Here is an 8160-nt window from a genome sequence, read left to right as displayed (position 1 = left end):
TGACAAAGAGGAATAGTTCAAAGCAAGACCAGATCCTCCCAGGGTAAACATCAATTCCTGTAGGTCCATATTCAACATCTATGTCACAGGGTGGTATGATGTGAGCACCAAAAGTCTTGTGCAAAAACTCAACTGAAAGTGGACCAAGGACCTAAGCAATGGACCAGAGACCCTGCCATAACTAGAAGAAAAAGTTGGCCCAACTCTGTATCTTCTTGGCTTTAGGAGTCAAGAAGACTCCTGGAGTGTAAGAAGTAAAACCAAGAATCAATACATGGGATGATAGCAGACTAAAAAGCTTCTTCACAACATAGGAAACAAGAGTGTAAAGCGATAGCCTACAGAAGGGGACATCTTTACCACCAGCACCTCAGATAGAGCATTACTCTCCAGTATATATAAAGAACTCAAAAAACTTTAACACCAACAGAACAAAACAAGAACAATCCAGAAAACAACCCACCCAAATAACCCAATCATTAAATGGGAAAAGGAACTGAAAAGGTAGTTCACAGAAGAAGAAATACTATTGTTCAAAAACTGGTAAAAAAAAAAAAAATGTTCAACATCCCTAGCAATTAGAGCAATGTAAATTAAAACTAACTCAGATTTTATCTCACTCTAGTTAGGCAATTATGAAAAATACAAATATCAACACATATTGGCAAGGATGTAGGGAAAAGTTTCACTAAATACATTGCTGGTGGGACTGCAAATTGATGCAAGAACTCTGTATGGAGATTCCTTAGAAAACTTGGAATGGAACCACCATTTGACACAGCGATCCCACACCTTGGTTTATACCCAAAGGACTTAAAATCAGCCTACTACATTGATACAACCACACCAATGTTTAGAGCAGCTCAGTTCACAAAAACTAAGCTATGGAACAAACCTAGGTGCCCTTCAACAGATGTATGGATAAAGAAACTGTGGCATATATACACAATGGACTATTATTCAGCCTTAAGGAAGAAATTATGGCATTTTCTGGTACACTCGGGGAGCAGGCACACTCTAGATAGCTCCCCAATATCACATGTGCCCAATATCACTTGTGCCCATGCATTCACACACACACACACACACACACACACACACAGGCACACGCAGACACAATTATGAAGCCTGGTAAGATGGTGCTCACTTGAAATGCCTTCAAATGTTGAGACTGAGGACTTGGGAGCACCATTTTGAAGTTCATCTGGGGAACAGTGTAGAGCTAAGGGGTCAAGTTCTTGTGTGGTATATTAGTCTCCTGTGTCCACAACTAGAGGGTTAAAAAAAAAATGTAAGGAAGAAAGAAGGAAGATTAAAAAAAAAAGGAAGGTGGTAGTAGGAAAACTGGGGGAAGGAGGAGGTAGAGTTGAGTTTACTCCTTCTTCCTCTCCTCCTCTTGAGTACAAAGCTAGGAAGCTAAGTGAGGGAGAAGGAAGCTAGTTCTGTGCACACACCAAATCTCCTGGCCACCTGACCTTGGACTCATCAGACCCCGGGAAACCCAGAAGTTGAACCCATGGATTTATTGTGATGAGGTAGCCTAGGATGGGCGAGGGGCAGGAGTGTGACAGGGCAAGGCCTCTGGGCACACCTGTGTTTCTCTGTCCCAAGGCAGGACCCATTGGTGGCCTACAAGTGTGTCCTGGATCGCTTTGAGTTGAAACCACTGCCTTGGGGGCTGCAGGGTTCCTAGAGAGGGAAGTGTCTCAGAAATTCTGGGGGAAATGTGGACCAAGGCTCGTTTGCTCTCAGCCCCGTTGGAGTGAAGAAGCTAGACCCGGGTGTCTTAGGGGACAGGGCATTGTGTGAGGGTGCGGTGATGTGAGTGAAGGGCCACCACATTAGGACACCAACCTCCCTGAGGCGGCAGACAAAGGAGGGTGGAGGAGCTGTGGGTGTTGGGGCCAGACACGCCAGGGCCTTGGAGCCCACTACAGGTTTTGGTAGGTGCGCAAGACACTGTGGGTGGGCAGGGCGCACCTATCTGTGAGCTTGTGGACTTTGATCTTCACATCATGACCAGTGCCAAGGTCCTGGGGGCCAGAACCCCCAGGGAGAGGAGCACCATGGGCCAGGCAGGGCGCACAGGGCCATTTGTGGCCGTGACCTCACAAGGGGCGATTGTCAGGGCATTCCGCGGGGCTCAATAAAAGGCAGCGGCGACAGCTGGGCTTCGTCCATTGTGCAGGAAGCTCTTGGTGGTGACCTGTCGGACTCCCAGCTAGTTAGTGCGTTTGGTGGTTGGTGGTTGGCGGTTCTGGTTTGTGTCTTGGTTCTTTGATTTGGGGTGTTGTTGTGTTGTTTTGTTGTTTTAGTCTTGCTTTGTTTGTTGGTTTGTTTTGTTGTGTTGTTTTAAGGTAGCGTCCTCGGGTGGCGTGGCCGCTCCTGATGCCTAGAGAGAGTAGAGAGAGTCAGAGTAGGGCGCCCAGGAGCCCCCAGCGGGGCCTGGAGGCCAGCTCGTCCTCGGAGGATGCCCTGACGGGCCAGTATGAGGTGCTGAGGTGCATCGGGCAGGGCGCCTTTGGCACCGTGAGGCTGGCCCGCCACATCCTGACGGGGGCGGAGGTGGCGGTGAAAACCGTGCACAAGGTCGAGGTGGACCCGGCCTTCCTTCGGGCCGAGGTGGCCATCATGAAGGCCGTGGAGCACCCCAGCGTGGTGCAGCTGTTCCAGGTGATGGAGACGGCTGACCGAGTGTACCTGGTGATGGAGTATGCTGGTTGGGGCGACCTGCTGCAGTACATCCCAGAGGGGGTGGGCCTGCCGGAGCGGGAGGCGCAGGGACTGTTCCAGCAGGTGGCCAGCGCCCTGCGCACGTGCCACGCCAAGGGCATCGCGCACAGGGACGTGAAGGCGGAGAACATCCTGCTGGACGCGCGAGGCCACGTCAAGCTGTGCGACTTCGGCCTGAGCGGCCTGTTCAGGCCGGGAGAGCTGCTGGACACGGATTGCGGCACGGTCACCCACTGGGCCCCGGAGAGGTTCCTCTATCAGGCGTACCACGGGCCCGCGGTGGACGTGTGGAGCCTGGGTGTCGTCCTGTACCTCATGCTGACGGGGCACCTGCCCTTTGAAGGCGACACCTTCGAGGAGCTGAGGGACCAGGTGCTGCACCGCTCCTGCGTCTTACCGGACCACCTGTCCTTCAACGCTCAGGACCTGCTGGCGGACATGCTGACCGTGGACCCCAGGGACAGGCCCAGCATGGCCGAAGTCGAGACACACCAGTGGCTGAAATGGGGTCAGTGGCCTTTTGAGCTTGCTGCCAGGAAGTCCCGCCGCCGCCGCTTCTGCCCAGATCCCTCCACAGTGAAGGTCATGCTTGACCTGGGTTTCCACCTCACTGACACCTGGACGTCCCTGAAGGGCCGAAAGTTTGACAAAGCCATGGCTACCTATCTCCTGCTCAGGCACCAGCACTCGCAGGGGGTGGGCCTCACGGTCCAGAGGAGGTCTGTGCACTCGGGGCTCCAGCCCAGGTCCTCTGCGGGTTCTCTCCCAGCCACCCTGCCCCGCCAGAGGAGCGCCAGCAAGCCCACCTCTCCCTCCAGGCGGGTCGTGCCAGCTGTACAGCAGCCGCGTGGGGGGCACCTGCGGCCCGGGCAGAGGGGCAGCAAGGGAGGCAGCCTGCCTGCCCTGGCCCTCCCCAGCCTGCAGGCCCAGAGCCCAGCTGCCCCCGGCAGGGCCCCGCAGCAGGACCTTGCCGCCCTGCCTCCTGGCCCTGGGTCTGGAGGCCACAGGTCACAGGTGGAGGGCAGCAGGAGCCCCCAGGGAGTGTCAAGAGGAGAGCAAGCCCTCCCCAGGCAGCAAGCCCAAGGAGGGACAGCGGGCTCCTCCCAGGAAGGCACCAAGGCCTGGCGGAGGGTGGCCAGGAGGATCCTCGCCTGCCTCACACGAATGTGCTGTTGCTGCGTGGCGGCCCCCAGGACAGGGCCCAGGCAGGAAAACGGGGTGGCTCGGGCCCCAGAAGGGCAGGCACGCAGAAGGCAAAACAAAGTGGTTCCTGAGATGGTGGCCAGTTGAGATGGAGGCGCAGCCAAGCAGGTGGGTGGGTGCAGCCTGATGCGGCCCTTGCGCCATCCCTGATGGCCTTCCCCAGGACATAACCCGCTGTCCCTGGGTGGGTACCGAGAAGGGGGCGTGATGCGCTCAGGCTCAGGCCAGTCCCTGTCTTTCCCCTCAGCCATTTGGCAAGGATCTGATCAGCATGGCGCAGGTGCTCCATAGAGGCGTGCCACCTGCTGGCACCTCCTTCCTATGAGTTCCAGTCCAGAGGGCCTGCTGGGGACAGGATGCCTGGAGACAAGTGCTCTACCACCAACCCCCTCCCTGGTCTGCAAGAAAGACTGGGGAATCCTTTTCCTGGGATGCCCCTCCCCCGCTGTGCTCTCCTCTGTCCCCTGTTTCTGCCATGGCAGACATGGCTGGTTCCTAATAAATTTCTCTTCCTCACAGATCTCCTTGCTCGGATGCTTTCAGGGGGACCAGGGAGATTTGTCTGGGTTGCATCCTGCTCTGAGTTGGGGCTGGGCCACCATCCATTAGAGCGAAGGGGTGGTTCTGTACTATTGGGAATAGAGCAAGGCAAGAGGGACTCCTGGGTCCTCTGGAGGTCCCCTGGGCAAACAAGGACTCTCAAGTGCTTGGGAAGGTGGGGGGCTCTTGAGCTGCCTGGGGGCCAGCAGTGCAGACCCTGTGGGGCACCTTCTGACCCTGCTGGTCCCTGATGAAGAGAGTGGAGAAGGGGAGGTGCCCTGGACAAAACATGCGCCCAGAGATCATGTCCTCAGTGACCTATCTCCTCCTGCTGGGCCCACGTCCTACTAATATCTCTACCATTTACCCCTAGCCCACCAAGACACACAATCACCAATGTCTCCATCCATTCGTGAACTCAAAGCGCCTTTTACAGCGCCTTTGATCATTCACCTACCCCAGGACCCCAGCAGAGAGTACTGCTCCCCTGAGGTTCAAGCCTTCAAGTTAGGAGCTCTCTGGGGACTGGGAAGATTCAGAGCAGAACAAGAGGGTTGTAGACTGTGCTTTGAATGTGGATTCGAGGCTGACCATGGGGTCAGAAGACTCAATTCAGATCCATTCTCTTCCACTGACCCTTTGAGTTACTATGGACATGTCACAGAACTCTGCAAGCCTTAGAGTTCTTGTTTATTCCAGAGGCCTTATTGAGCCCCTGCTGTGTCCGTGTGTGTGTGTGTGTGTGTGTGTGTGTTCACACATGCTTGTCTTTGGGATTCGTCCCAGGATCCCACCACTCATGAAAGCATATTTGTGCCCTGTGGCAAAACAGGACCCACACTTTAGCCTCATGAACAGTGAAGCACATACAGGAGGCGGATCATAGGAGAGAGCGTGACACATCCAAGGGTCTGTGTACATCTCCTCCTGCTTTCCTTCTCCCTGAAAGGAGTCTCCAGATACAGGGTCTGAGGTCCAAGGCCGAGTCTTGAATAGGATCCACTAGTCCTGGTATGTGGAGGGAGCCTAGTTGGTGCCGGAATCTCTAGATTTTGTCAAGCTGCATTTTGAAATGCCTTTATGTGAGACAGAACTTCTAATATTAAGCAACTGAACTGATTCATTTTTTTTTTATCTTCTGTAAATCAACTAAGTTTTTTACAGTGTACACAGGCCAAAAGCTAGGAGTTTATAGGGTTGGGGAAGGTCACTTGGCCTAATTTAGTCTTCTATTCATTCTGTATCCTCTGAGATTCCTTTGTTCTAAATGTCTTATTGCTCATTTAAGTTATTTTGTTGTTTTGCACTGTGTGGTGTTTTATTTTGTTTCAGTCTCAGAACATAGTTCCAATTCAGAATCTCTACAGCTGACATATTCACCCAAAGACTTCTTGGGAATCAAACCCATAAGTCATCTTTCTTGCTGGCTTATTGTGAAGTAAGAAGAACATGAATTCTTTGATACTCATCACATCAAGAAGTGGTTGAAAAAGTAACTCTCTTTATCTGGACAGTCTCTTTAACTGTTTTGACCCATAGCATATGGTAGAAGCTGTATCATGTAGATTTCTGGGCCCGGGTATTAAGTTTGTAGCTACCTCCACTTGCTGTCTCTTGGAATACTTACTATGTAAGAAAGTCCAAACATTTCTGTTTAAAAGCCCTCCTGGAGTAGAACTAAAATCCCAGGTCTACAGTCTCAGTCTCCCAGTAACAGGCAGCACCAGTGTGCTAACCATCATGTGCTACCCATCAGTCAGCCATCTTGGAAGCAGATATTCCATTTCTAGTCAAGTCCTCTCTAATGAAACTCAGGTGACTAGAGAAGCACCATCCTGTCAATTCCTGACCAGACTGCAATTTTGTCAGCACAATTTTTTTAAGCCAAAAACTTTGCAGCGATTTCTTATATAGAGATAGCATACCGTGAAATATTTTATTAAAAATGTGTATTGAATACTGCCCTGTAATGTTATGCTTATTTGGCAAAAAAGCATCTGTAGCTATTATCTAATTAAGACATGTTTACCCTTAGGACTATGAAATTCATACCAATAAAATTTAGCAGGGCCAATTACCACCTAATACAATTACCAACTCTGTTATTATTATTTTTTTTTAATACTGAGGATTTTGGTGCTCAGAGGTGCTCTGTCATTGAGTTACATCGCCCACCTTTTTTATACTTTTTGAGAAAGGTTCTCACTAAATTGCTGAGGCTGGCCTCAAACTGTGACCCCTCCTGCCTCAGCACTCTGAGTCTCTGCGATTACAGGTAAGCACCATCACACTGGATTTTGTAGGCTCATGTGGAAGCTCAACATTCCTGCAATTCCAGCCCACCTCTCTAAAGTTAAGCCCCAGGGACTGGGAAGGCTGAGGCAGGAAGATCGCAAGTTTCAGGCCAGCCTGGGAAATTTAGAATTTTAACAACCCTGTAAGACACTGTTTAAAAATAAAAGCTGAGCGAGGTGACCCACTCCTGTAATCCCAGCATCTCAGGAGGTTGAGGCAGGAGGATCAAGAGTTCCAAGCCATCCTCAGCAAAAGCGAGGCACTAAGCAACTCTGTCAGACCCTTTCCATATATACAAAATAGGGCTGGGATGTGGCTCAGTGGCTGAGTGCCTCTGAGTTCAATCCCTAGTTAAAAAAAAAAAAAAAGAAAAGAAAAAATGCTGAGGATTTAGCTTAGTGTAAAACACCCATGGGTTCATGGGTTCAATCCCCATTACTAAACAAAGAAACAAAAACAAAGCAAAAACAAAAAAAATTAAAAACCAGCAGATGGGCTTCAAAGGAAAGCTTAAAGGCAGGAAATCAAAAATAGCCTGGAGTCATGCTCATATTTAAGGCTGGAAGGAGAAGAGACTCAAATGGTGGCACTGTCCAATATCATAGCCATTGTCCAAATGTAGCCACTTATAGTTACGTTTTTTCCATTTCTTAGCTTTTTTTCAAATTTTATTTCTTTATTCTGATTTGTTTCATATGACAACAGAATGCATTATAAGTCATATTACGTATATAGAGACCAACTTTTCATATCTCTGGTTGGAAACAAAGTATATACACACCAGTCCTGTCTTCATACATGTGCTTTGGATAATCATGTCCATCATATTCCACCATTATTTTCAACCCCATGTCCCCTCCCTTCCCCTCCCACTCCATCTAGAGTTTGTCTATTTTTCCCCCTTCCTACCTGACTATGAAACAGCTTCATGCTGGTTGTTTTAATGACTCCTAATAATAGTCATTATTTATCAGGTCTTTAGTGTGTGCCCAAAACTGTGAAAACACTTCATAAACTAGATTTCTTTTTAAAGTCATGTTTGTTGAGATATAATTTATATATGATACAATTTACCCCGTTTACTTTATAGTTATATGTATTTTGATAACAAAAATATAAAAAGTGACAACATGTATATATGGATACATGGTACTACCAGCAAGGTACAGAATGTTACCTTGTTCTCCTTTCCTTCTTTTTTTTTTAAACAAATAGAGAAATTAATTTTAATATATTTTATTTAACCCAATGGATAACCAATATCATTTGCAAAGAAAATAATTGTTAGCAAGATATTTCATGTTCATTTTCTTAGTCCTAGTAATTCTTTGGAATCTAATGTCTATTTAACACATAGCACACCTCAATTTAGACTATACACATTTCAAA

The sequence above is a fragment of the Urocitellus parryii genome, chromosome 9 (genome assembly GCF_045843805.1).
Source record: "Urocitellus parryii isolate mUroPar1 chromosome 9, mUroPar1.hap1, whole genome shotgun sequence".
Classification (NCBI taxonomy): Eukaryota; Metazoa; Chordata; class Mammalia; order Rodentia; family Sciuridae; genus Urocitellus; species Urocitellus parryii.
This window is presented reverse-complemented; position numbering follows the sequence as displayed.